This window comes from Mesoplodon densirostris, chromosome 1, assembly GCF_025265405.1.
Source record: "Mesoplodon densirostris isolate mMesDen1 chromosome 1, mMesDen1 primary haplotype, whole genome shotgun sequence".
NCBI lineage: Eukaryota > Metazoa > Chordata > Mammalia > Artiodactyla > Ziphiidae > Mesoplodon > Mesoplodon densirostris.
Window position 1 is genome coordinate 116,351,787 of NC_082661.1, and position 13,312 is coordinate 116,365,098.

A 13,312-nucleotide genomic window follows, 5' to 3' on the forward strand; every position below is an offset into this window, starting at 1 on the left:
GTTCTTAGAAGCTCTCAGAATGACTTTTTATCCTTAATGTCCCTAAATATTATTATAATGCATCTAGAGAGACAGACCATTTTTATTAAAAAATTTGCTAATTACCTGGTAGATAATCAATCTAATTTATTGAGTTTTCATGAATGTATGTCCTTCCTCTATTCACTCTTCTAGAATTCCTAAAAGAAATCTGGCTACATTTTTGGGTCTAACCTCCAAATTTTAAAGTTTATTTTTGCTATTCTTATTTATATTTTATTGTTTTCTATTCAGGAAGAATTCCTTCACCCAGTCTTCCTTATGCTAACTTGTATTTCTTTTTGTACATTTGGAAAATCAGTCCATGTATTGAGATCTTTTTAATCCAATGACCATAACTTTAATTTTCATGAAATCATACTGATACTGTTTGATGAGTCTAAAACTTATTTTAAAGTCCTGTCCTGCTTACCCTGTTAATATTTTCCTAGGATGTAGTGTCACCTACTCATTTACTGGGGTGTCTTTTCTTATGTTCTTATTCTTCTTACAAAGTAATTTGGAGAACTGTACAACCATTTAGGGAAGGTGCCATACACATCTCTGATGCTTCTATTCCATCCCGTTTTAATGAGAATGAGCATTTATCTGAAAGTTTTTGCTTAACAGCTGGCTGGGTACCTTGGTTGCTAGACCTCTATCTCTTTCTCCTGGGTGTTAACAAGTATAAGGAGAACTGCCCTGTTTCTCTGACTAAAGCTCACATCCTCACTCCCTGTACCTGCCTGGAGGTAGAATGCCCTGCTAGTACACGTTGGATCCAGGAGTATGGTGTGAGCTTTGTAGATAGTGTGATGACTTATTTGCATCATCTCTTGCCTCTCAGCTAATCATCTGCCCTTTGCTTCCATTCTTCCCTCTTGCCTTCCTCTCTGGTACTTCTGGGTATGTGAAGCACATACATAAAGCACTCTTGCTGCTATTCCCTGTTTTCCACCAATATTTTCCTATGGGAAAATAGGTTAGGGCCCCATTCCTTAAATTAATCTCTTCTGATTTCAATTTTCCAGGTATATCTCAAAATTTCTCATTCCTCATGCTTATGTTCTTATTCCCCAGCTTGTTTAGGAGTGTTGTGTGTGTTGTGTGCATGCATATGTTTAATTTATTACTATTTGGATGGGGTGAGGGACAACATAAACTTAGTTTACAGACTATACCTAGAAAATCTACTTTTAATTAAAAAGCATAATTGGGGTACTTACATGGAGACAACAAATTGAAAATATTATATCAAACATACCTTAATATATGTGGCTCTAGAAGGGATCAGGTTGACATTTGTCTGAGTTTGTAACTGTCTGGCTAACTGGTTTATCAATATCATAAATCTTATACAGCCCTGAGGTATACACAGTTCACAAATCCCATAACTTTAAATGACAATATTTTTTAGCATGTAAAACATTTTTCCAAAGAAAATCCCATACAAACTCTCAATATCTGGGACCTGAATGCAGAGCACTCTGGTTTAAGCTGGAGAAACTGGTAGAAACCGTGCCAGACGGCCTTCACATTTGTAACATGACATCACACCCTGAGGAACCCTTGGGTTCCAGAGGTCACTCTTTGAAAGTCTATGCCATAGATCATCCAAGAAGATTAAAGTGTAATAATTGAAAAATATATTTACAAACTTTCAAAAATGAACCAGAAATATTTTAGTTCCAGAATTCTTTTACTTAATAATGCAAAACGCTTTACACTTGTATTGCTTTTTTTTTTTTTTTGCGGTATGTGGGCCTCTCACCGCTGCGGCCTCTCCCGCTGCGGAGCACAGGCTCCGGACGCGCAGGCTCAGCGGCCATGGCCCACGGGCCCAGCCGCTCCGCGGCACGTGGGATCCTCCCGGACCGGGGCACGAACCCGCGTCCCCTGCATCGGCAGGCGGACTCCCAACCACTGCGCCACCAGGGAAGCCCCACTTGTATTGCTTTTATTTTCTATGACGTCCAGACTTCCATAGAGAATAAGAGTTTAATTTTTTCCCTTTGAACGTCTTTGCAGATGTTCTTGCCTTTACTACTAAGACCACAAGAGACAGAACTGCTCAAGGAAACATACTGAATGCTAGTTAAAAATAGTAGTCCTGTATTCTTACCATAATGGATGAATACTTTTTGAGTAGCCAAATATGGGAAAAAGTTTTCTAGGCATTTTAAATGTTCCTGGTAAAAACTAGTAAAGATATAGAGATGAAGGATATTGCTTTACACTAAACTAAGTTGATATAGCCACTATTTTGAAATTTGAATATTATTTTTGAAGCTGAAAATTGGCATTCATTGAAAGACTGATAAATAAATTACTTCAGAAAGTGTCAAATAATTTTTAGGCAAAGTATATGTGAGATAAGAAGTCAACCAGGGCCTCCCTGGTGGCACAGTGGTTGGGAGTCCGCCTGCCGATGCAGGGGATACGGGTTCGTGCCCCGGTCTGGGAGGATCCCATATGCCGCGGAGCGGCTGGGCCCGTGAGCCATGGCCGCTGGGCCTGCGCATCCGGAGCCTGTGCTCCGCAACGGGAGAGGCCACAACAGTGAGAGGCCCACATACCGCAAAAAGAAAAAAAAAAAAAAAAAAAAAAAAAAAAGAAGTCAACCAGTAGTGTAAATATGTTAATTATTATCATAGTCATTAAACATTAAATAAAGAACAGTCATTAAGAAATAGTAATATTCCAACTGCATTTTATTATTTATTATTTTTATCATTTCCAATCCAATTCTGCCATTGTCACTTAATGTTTCCTTCTAATACAAAAGGATTTTTAGCTAATGTCATCCATGAACCAATTCATGTGACAAGGCCATCATCTTAGTTGATAGACTGCATGTGAACCTAGGAAATCTTTCAACTACCAAACAAAGTTGGAATATTTATATGAAGAGGATAACTTAGAGCAGAGGTTGGCACAATTTTTCTGTAAAAGGCCAGATAGTAAAAATTTCAGGCTTTGCAAGACACATGGTCTCTGTTTCAGTTACTCAACTCTGCTGTCATAGCACTAAAGGAACCATAGACAATACACACATCAATGACCATAACTGTGTAACAATAAAACTTTATTACACAGATGGTAAGCTGAATTTGACCTGCACTCCATGTTTTGCTGACCCCTGACATATTTATTCCATTTTGCATGTATTCATTCAACAAACATCTATTGAGCACCTATTATATGCCAAAGTAGGAAACAGATCCTAGGGAGATGAAAATATGTGAAACATTCCAAATTTTAAATTGATTACATTTTGGTATAAAATACACAAGGAAGATTAAATAATAGATAAAGAAGAGAGTGATAAGGTCCAAAATACAGACTTGCACAGGGTGCCAAGGGAAGAAAGAGCTTCTAACCACCTTCTATATGATGAAATCAACTGGTCAAAAGATGAGGGGAAGGAAGAAAATATTTTCAAATCCTGTGACAAGTTAATAGGTAAATCTACCTTCTCTACATTTCAACTGGGCTTAAAAACTCAGTGCATAGTATGAGAATCCATTCAGGCAATTCAACCACAAAATATCATATGTGTGTAGTCTTGTCTGCACAAATAACCCCTTGGATAAGATTTCTAGGCCCTCACAATGAACTACATTTAAATGAAATTCTCCCTTTAGTTAAAATCCCTAAACGTATAATAATTGTTATTTATTAACTGAAGAGATGTTATTTTTTGCTTTGGAATTATATTTTCATATTTATTATTATGTGTAAAATAGTCTTTTTTACACCTTATTTATATTTATCCTATAGCAAGTACCCTATAAACTACAGTTATTATTTTACATATTTGTCTTCCCTTCAACTTTGATCTTTCCTTCTCCAAAAGATTGTTATTTCCTTGGTTATAAGGTCCAGTAAGTTCTAAGTAACAAAAAAGAAAAATAGTCTCAAACTTGTATAAACAAAAGGAAAATTTAGTGGAATGGCCTTCTGTTTTTCAAAATTGAAAATAGAAACTGAGAGTGCCTCTGGGCCTCTTGAGGCACTGGGACCAGGGCTGGGAGTCCATGAACCAAGACAAATCTACCTCTAGGCCCATAGGCTTGCTTCTCCTTCCTTGCTTATGTTGTACTATGATATTTTCTGCAAACTGATGTATCAGATATTCTATGTTCATACATGGTATAAAATAGTTGCCTTGGTCCATGTTCCAAAAGACATTAAATGAAATCACTCTGTCCTAAATCTGGGTTCCTGGGACTGAGGATTTTGTTCCCAGTGAGGTAAGGATTCAGCCCTGGGCCCTCTTCCTTGCCCAGAGCAGGAGGGTTACACATAGTACAGATATGGCTATACACTTACCCCTCTTCACATGAGAGACTAATTTTAAGAGTAAAGGCTCTTAGGCAAGGTGGAGACCCTATAATATGAATTCTATGGTGATCTTCTTGAGGGCAGAGAACAATAGCTTTAACCATTTGTATGAATCTCCAGGGTTTTGTACAATGCCTGGAACACTGTAGTAATCCACATTAGAAACAACTGTCTCAGCTAAGGCAGTGGCAGCACAAATGGCCAGTAGGAGATTGAGTAATAAATATTTAAAAGGCAGAATAACAGAATTTGGTGATGAATAGGATGTGAACAATAAAGAAGATAGATGAATGAGAGGGCACTTTCATTTTGGAGAGTCAACAGAGAATCCCCTTAAAAGACATAAGTTTACATGAATTGTTCACTAGGGCATGGAATTTTAAATTTTGTTAAGTATTTCTCTAGTAGGTGAGGTAAATGTACCATGTAATGTAGTGTGACCATGCGCTCAACTCTCAGGTGACACTCCACTTCTATTCCTACCTTCCCCTGGTCCAATTTTGCTCAGCAAAGGAAGCTTCTGCTGCTAGATGTTTGTGGTATCAGAAATAGTATACAGAGAAATGTATAAGGAGAAATATGAGCCACCATAATTAAGCAAATAGGGGACATAAGTGCTAGCCCACCTGCACACCATACACTGATATGTATGGTAGTAGCTAAACATCTTTCTTGATTTGGCTGATAAGTGCCCACTGCAAAAGCAATTTTTAAATTTCTATAGGAACAAAAGAACAATTTTGATGGGAAAAGTTGTAGTTGTGTTGTTGTTGTAGTTGTTATTGTTGCCTGTGTATAGCTTGCCTGCACAATAACTGTAGGGTACTTGACAGTGATCCCTTTCTCCCGATTCAAATTTACAGGTCAGGACAATGTAAGATCTCTCACCAGGGCTCAGATCAGATCCATAGTGATCAAATGTGGGCAAAGTCTTATTTGTCAATGACCTGGCCACAGCTTCCTACACATCATCCATGTACATGGTCTGTTGGGTCCCCTGGGAAAGTCAGGAGGTCGTTTGCTCTAAGGGACCTTCATGGATGATCTCAAGAGAATCAGCCATGTACATGGTCTGTTGGGTACCCTGACATCAGCAAGCACTGACTCTTGAATATCTGATGCCAGTCTGGCAGTGTGCTCAGAAACCCCCTTTTATTTACCTTGCTAGGTCACAGTTTAAGGTAATTCTACTGCAGCATGATTGGGCATCTTCCCAAAAAGAGATCATCTACAGTGTGTTAACAAGAGTAGATAAGGGCCTCCCTGGTGGCGCAGTGGTTGAGAGTCCGCCTGCCAATGCAGGGGATACGGGTTCGTGCCCCGGTCTGGGAGGATCCCATATGCCGCGGAGCGGCTGGGCCCGTGAGCCATGGCTGCTGGGCCTGCGCGTCCGGAGCCTGTGCTCCGCAACGGGAGAGGCCACAACAGTGAGAGGCCCGCATACCGCAAAAAAAAAAAAAAAAAAAAAAAAAAAAGAGTAGATGATATGCTTTTACATTAGAAGGGACAAATTAAATTTCCTAAGACCTATTACTTGGGAAAAACCATCCAAATGGCCCAGGTTGTTTTATCTTTGACAAATCTGCCATATTTAACTATATAAAAATTAATTCCTAACATCCAAGTCCAAGCATATAGTTTATGTATTTGTGTGTGCATTCAACATATACAAAATTTGGACAGATTCCAGAAGAAGCTAGAATGCCAAAGGCATGTGGAATATTTTCTTGTAATTTCATAGAAACATGTCATTAAACATTAATCCACAAATCATGGCATGAATCCATATACCTCTATTTGTATACCTTCATATATTGTCTTTATAAAATGGTATATGATGCTGAAAAAATAAGACAAAACATCACTTTGTTTTTAGATGTTTCTGGAACATGAACAAATTTTCAGCAATATTATATACATTTATTTATCTGTGTTAAAATAATTAAACAAGGAGGCTACTTAAGCTAAATGAAACGTAAGCCAGAGTCAATTTTTCTACATGCCTTAAGGTTAAGAAATCAAAACTTAAGAAGAACTAATCATAAACAGTCAACTACACTTTCCCAAATAAGGCAGTTGCTTAAGCTAGAGCCAATCAAATAATTTCCTTGCTTTGCTTTCCAGTCTGCTTTATTAAAAAAAGTCTTTCCTTACCTCCTGCCCATGGAGCATCCCACCCACTTTTGAATTGGCTCTGCTCGAGTCAAATTGATGTTTGCTCAAATAGACTCTTCAAAAATATAATTGTTTTGTGACCACCTAGAGGGGTGGGGTAGGGAGGGTGGGAGGGAGATGCAAGAGGGAGGGGATACGGGGATATATGTATATGTATAGCTGATTCACTTTGTTATACAGCAGAAACTAACACAACATTGTAAACATACTCCAATAAAGATGTTAAAAAATATATATAATTGTTTAACATCTGTAAAGGAAAAACTCTCCTTCTGTGTGTTTCCTCTACTCCCAATACTCTAATTCACTTCTGATCACCAAATTTGTGGGAATTTTTCCTGTACCAAGCAATTCTGCAATACCAGCTGGGTGTCCTACAATTCAATTCAGTTCTGACTCGATCTACCTGGAGATAATATCAGATCCCATAGGTAAAAGGCTTAGTCCTACAGACTACTACCCCCTCAACACTCATCCAATCCCTCTCCCCCTGCCACCCCCTTTTAAAAATTTTTCTGAAGGATATACACCACATATCCCATGGGCAATAAAGCACATTCAATGTGTTTAGAAACCAAACAGTCACTTCGGTTAAGCAAACACAAGTACAAAGTAAAATAAAATAAAACCACAAAATAATGAACTGCGTGTTCATTATTTTAGCCAGTGGCCAGTAGCCAAGTCCAGTTTGCTACCTATATTTCTGATCCACCAACTATAAATTGGAGGCTCCCACACCCGCCTCCAATCATGGATCTTTTGTTAGAGTAGCTCACAAAACTGCTGATGGAAGAGATGTATAGGGCAAGATATGTGGGAAGGGGCAGAGAGCTTCTATACACTTTCTGAGTTCTCCACTCTCCCAGCAACTCCAAGTGTCCACAAACTCAAAGGTTCTCTGAACACCATCCTTGTGGGGTTTTATGGAGGCTTCATTACATAGGCATGATTGATTTAATCTTTGGTCACTGGTGAGTGACTCAATCTCTAGTGCCTCTCTCCTCCCTAGAGGTCAGGAGGTGGGGCTGGAAGTTCCAACCCTCTAATACAGTTGGTTCCCCTGGCACCTAGCCCCCATCCTTAGGGAATTTCCAAAAGCCACCTCATTAACATAAATTCAGGTGTAGTTGAAAGGGGCTTGTTATGAATAACAAAAGAGAACTTTATGGCTCTTATCACTTAGGAAATTTCAAGGGTTTTTAGAGTTCTATGCCAGAAGAGGATGAAGACTGAATGTATATTTCTTATTATAAGTCACAGTGTCACATTACCCTTTTCTAAAAATGTATTATTTCATGCATATTAATTGTTTGTATGGGTATGTCTATTTTTGTAACAACAGCTCCTGAAGACTGATCCAATTTATTTAAAATTTTCAATTAGCTGATAATGGCAAGTTTTTATGTTACTAATAGTAATTATATTCTTTAAATGGACCTATTCTAAATTCAAATTAAGATAAAATCTGAGAACAACTTATTGAAAAACAACTGTCTTGCATTCTAGAACCTCAATAACAGATTCATTCCATATTCAAAATACATAAGTAATGTGGTACTACTTAAATTTATTCTTTTATAATTTACCCTTTTATTATGAGGTAAATGTGTAATTTTAATAATGATGTACTAATTTTTTGCTGCTCTCTTGAGCAAAGTGACTTTAAGCCAGCCTGAAATAATAAAAAACTATTGAATTAGGGAATGATTTAGTATAATTGGTCTTGTATTGCTTTCAAAATAACAGACTATCATTGAGAAGCAAAAGTGAGGCTTTCATAAATAGATAAGACATACAAATGTACAGAGTCACAGAAAACACGTGCTTAAAATTGTGGAAAAAATTCTAATGATTTTTGACCAGGTCGTTATATTTTAGATCAATAATTTTGAATTTGTAGTACACAAATTTGTCTTTGGTAGGGAAATAGTCAACATTTTTATTTTTAAATGTTTCTGAAACATGTGAGGATGTTGAGCAACTGTGGTGGGATGTGTGGACTCCTGGGAAGAGAGCAAGTCTACAAATGGTGGAGCGGGTGTAGAGAAAAGGGAACCCTCTTACACTGTTGCCGGGAATGTAAATTGGTGCAGCCACTATGGAGAACAGTATGGAGGTTCCTTAAAAAACTAAAAATAGGGGCTTCCCTGGTGGCGCAGTGGTTAAGAGTCCGCCTGCCGATGCAGGGGATACGGGTTCATGCCCCGGTCCGGGAGGATCCCGCGTGCCGTGGAGCGGCTGGGCCCGTGAGCCATGGCCACTGGGCCTGCACGTCCGGAGCCTGTGCTCCACAGTGGGAGAGGCCGTAGCAGTGAGAGGCCCGCCTACAGCAAAAAAACCCCCCAAAAAACAAAAAAAACAAAAAAACTAAAAATAGAGTTACCATATGATTCTGCAATCCCACTCCTGAGCATATATCTGGAAAAAACTAATTCAAAAACGTACATGCATCCCAATGTTTATAGCAGCACTAAGCACAATAGCCGAGATACAGAAGCAACTTAAATGTTCATAGACAGAGGAATGGATTAGGAAGATGTCGTATATATATATTTATTTATTTATTTATTCATACACACACACACACACACACAAAATGAAATATTACTAGCCATAAAAAAGAATGAACTAGTACCATTTGCAGCAGCATGGATGGACCTAGAGATTATCATGCTAAGTGAAGTAAGCCACACAGAGAAAGACAAATATCATATGACAGCACTTATATGTGAAATCTAAAAAAAAAAAAAAAGAGATACAAATGAACTTATTTACAATACAGAAAGAGACTCACAAACATAACAAACAATCTTATGGTTACCAAGGGGAAAAGGCGTGGAGGGATAAATTGGGAGGTTGGGATTGGTATATATACAATCATATATATATATATATATATATATGTGTTTGTGTGTGTATATATATATAAAACATAGGCCAACAATGACCTACTATATAGCACAGGGAACTATACTCGATGTTGTGTGGGAAAAGATTCTGAAAAAGAATATATATACATGTAAACTGAATCACTGTGCTGTACACCTGAAACTAACATGACATTGTAAATCAATTGGACTTTAATTAAAAAAATTTTTTAATAAAAATAAATAAATAGCAATCAATAATGGTAAGCACAATCATTATAATAATGGTTTAGCAGATAAGCATGGCTTGAAAAGAAGAAGAAAAAGAAGAAACAGAAGCAGCTAAAATACTGAGTGTTTTTCATGTGCCAGACGATTTTCTAAGCTCTAAGCATTATATACGTTATTTAATTTGAAAAGTAAAAAAGCATACAAAGAAACAGAAAATATCCACATGGTACAATCATGTTTTGTATGATTATATTTTTACTATTCCCTTCATAAGTGTATACTGGACAAATGGTCTCAAGTAAATTAAACATCCATTAAATCTTGTCAAAACACAACCAAGAAGCATAATATTTCCTTGTGATCCAAATAAAAATTTAATTCTTCAGTCAACTTGGACTATTGGTTAAGTGTTTTAACAGATAGTGAGATATTCACATGCATTGCTGGATTTCCAAGAAATGATGGATGATGAGGTCTTTTGAAACAAGCACTAGACTGGATGGCGACCCTGCTCTGATACCAAGTAAGCAGCCTTGGGCAAATACTGTCCCCTGGGGGCTTGTTCCCTTACTGGCCTAATATCTAAGTGGTCTTCCAGGTATGAGATACTATACCTACAAAATTCTTAAGTGAATGATTGATACTTTACAAGATCTTACAAAATCATTTCCAACCCTGACATTTACAAGGTTGATTTTGTTTGTTTGTTTGTTTGTGGTTTGGTATTGTCACAAGATCTCAGTCAAGTTTTCATAGTAAGTCAATGACACTTGACAGTTTGCAAAAAAAAAAAAGAAAAAAATGAAGCAAGGACCACCTATTATTGAATCTCACTGCTGTAGTTCAGAATGAAAACTGTCTTGAGCATGCTGATTTCCCTGGGTAAAGAACTGATATTTTTGAGTTTCAAGAAGCTTCACTGTCCTCAAAACAGATCAGGACAAATGCCAATTTTTGCAGATGGGTCACATTATTACATACTAAAACAGAAAGCAGCTGTGTACTTTAATAGAATAATTTCAGACAATTTTCCTCTAAAAAGATGCAGAAGAGTCAGGTGCCCACCATTTCGTGCTTTTGCCATTGATTTTCAACCACTCTGATAATGACTGATAATGTTAGACAAAACCAAGTTAGTCATGTTTATGAGACAGCAGTTGGGAATTAATACTTATGTTTTTGCCATTATTTGCCATCATTATTATGGATTTGCCATAAAGACATACTTACTAATATGTTTTATGATATTTTTCATACTAATAGAGTTCATATTTGACAGTCTATAATCTCAAATTATTTTCTCCCTGTAAATTATCTACCCATTACATTATAATAAGAGTAACTGAGAGTATACAGATAATATTAATAACTAATCTAATATAATAATCTGACAAAAATGAGAACAATTCAAACTGCTTAATTAAATGTAAGACTGCTACCTAAACAGATATATGGCTAACTTTTATTCTGATAATAATGAATCCTGTGATTACATTTTGTGCTTATAGAAATTTCATTTTTATATATAGAGACTTTCTTGAAATGGATTATATTATAAAAGGAATTTCCAAATTATATTTTTGTCTTAAATAGGGAAAGCATTATTTCAAAAATAGCATCAACAGCATAATATAAATATACAGAAAAATAATTATTCAATTAATCTTAAATTTTTAAAGTCTTTTTTTAAACCTTTTTTCAGACAATTTTTTTTAGAACAGCTTTGGATTCACAGCAAACTTGAGAGGAAGGTAAGAAGCTTTTCCATACACCCCTTGCCTCTGCACATGCAACATCCCCTCCAGAGTGGTACATTTGTTACAACTGATGAACCTATATTGACACATGGTTATCACCCAAAATCATAGTTTACATTAGGGGGCCCCCTTGGTTTTGTATATTCTCTGGGTTCAAGCAAACATATAATGGCATGTATTCACCAATATAGTACCATTCATAGTATTTCCATTGCCCTAAAAATCCTCTGTGCTCTGCCTACTCATCCTTCTATTTCTCCTAACTCTTGGAAACTACCGATATTTTAGCTGTCTCCATAGTTGTGCCAATTACTCTTATTTAAAAAAAATAGAACCTAGCTTTAGCATAAGGTACAAAATTTGGATATGCTTTTTCTTATTCTTGGGATAAGCAAAAGATGGGGAATGTATATGAGTTCTCCAAGTAACAAAGCAAGTCTGTTGGCAGAAACAAGTATTTGCAATCTGTTCTTTTTAATACTACCCAATATTTTTCCACCCTGGTATAATATTTGTTTGGTATACTTCAAGATCTCAGCTGACACTTGCAAAAAAAAATATTTTATGAATCAGTTGACCTCATTTAACATAGAGAAAAATTGTATTAATTGATTTAAAAATATATTTATATTCTGCATTAAGTCAGAAAAAACATACTTTTCCTGAAATTCTTCAAGGATTATCATTTGAAAGGGATTTTCAACTAAACAATTTTTCTATTAAGAAACTGATTTGTTTTGAGGTTGGGCTTTTGTATCTGACTGGGAAAGGAAGTACTATCTAGCAGAATCACTAAGGGACTGTCTTCCTCTGGGTAGCCACTTCTCATCAGGGAAGTTGAGTTGTCACACTAAAAAATGCATGTGAGGTGAAACAGAATTTTTCATTTCATGTAAATTTCAGTTAGGAATGATGTGTATCTCCACTGATGTTTTATAGCTTTGGGGTCATTAAATTGGGTAGGAAATAAAAATAATGAAATAAACATTTTCCTAATTGTTTATTAAAATTGAAGAGCCCTCTTCAGATAAATACCCAGAAGTGGAATAGCTGGATCATATGGTAGTTTTATTCTTAATTTTTTGAGGCATCTCCATATTTTTTTCCATAGTGACTGCATCAATGTACATTCCCCCTGACAGTGCATGAGGTTTCCCTTTTCTTCACATCCTCACCAACACTTGTTATTTGTTGTCTTTTTGATAACAGCCATTCTAACAGGCATGAGATGATACGCCATTGTGGTTTTGATTTGCATTTCTCTGATGATTAGTAATGTTGAGCATCTTTTCACATGCCTTTTGGCCATCTGTATGTCTATTCAGCTCCTCTGCCCATTTTTTACTCAGGTAAAATGGCTCCTCTGCCCATTTTTTACTCAGGTTGTATGTTTTTTTGTTGCTGAGTTGTATGAATTCTTTAGTCATTTTTTATATTAACCCCTTACGAAATACATGATTTGTAAGTATCTTCTCCCATTCAGTAGGTTGTCTTTCGTTGATGGTTTCCTTTGTGGTGCAGAAGGGGTAAATTTAGAGTTGGGAGAGAAAAGTAGAAGGGAGAACAGAACCACAAATGTGTGCAATACAGCTGTAATTGAAGGAAATAAACTAGAATCAAATCCCAGGCCTTGGGGAAGAAGCTCAGTCATGGGGCTGAGGCAGCGGATGTGGAATGGGGTCCTAGCCAAACTAGTCTGAAAACTATTTTCAAATGTACATGTGAAGCTAATTCAAATATTATTCAAATGTACATGTGAAGATAATATTTCAAAACTAACTTGGGGAGGAGTGGTGAATAAGCAACATTTACTTGATTTAGGATTTCTTCCTCAGCTATTCTAGGCTAATTAACCTCAGAAATTTAACCTTAATTGTTTTTATATTAAGCATGCAAGTGACCCCAATTGGTGCCAAAACA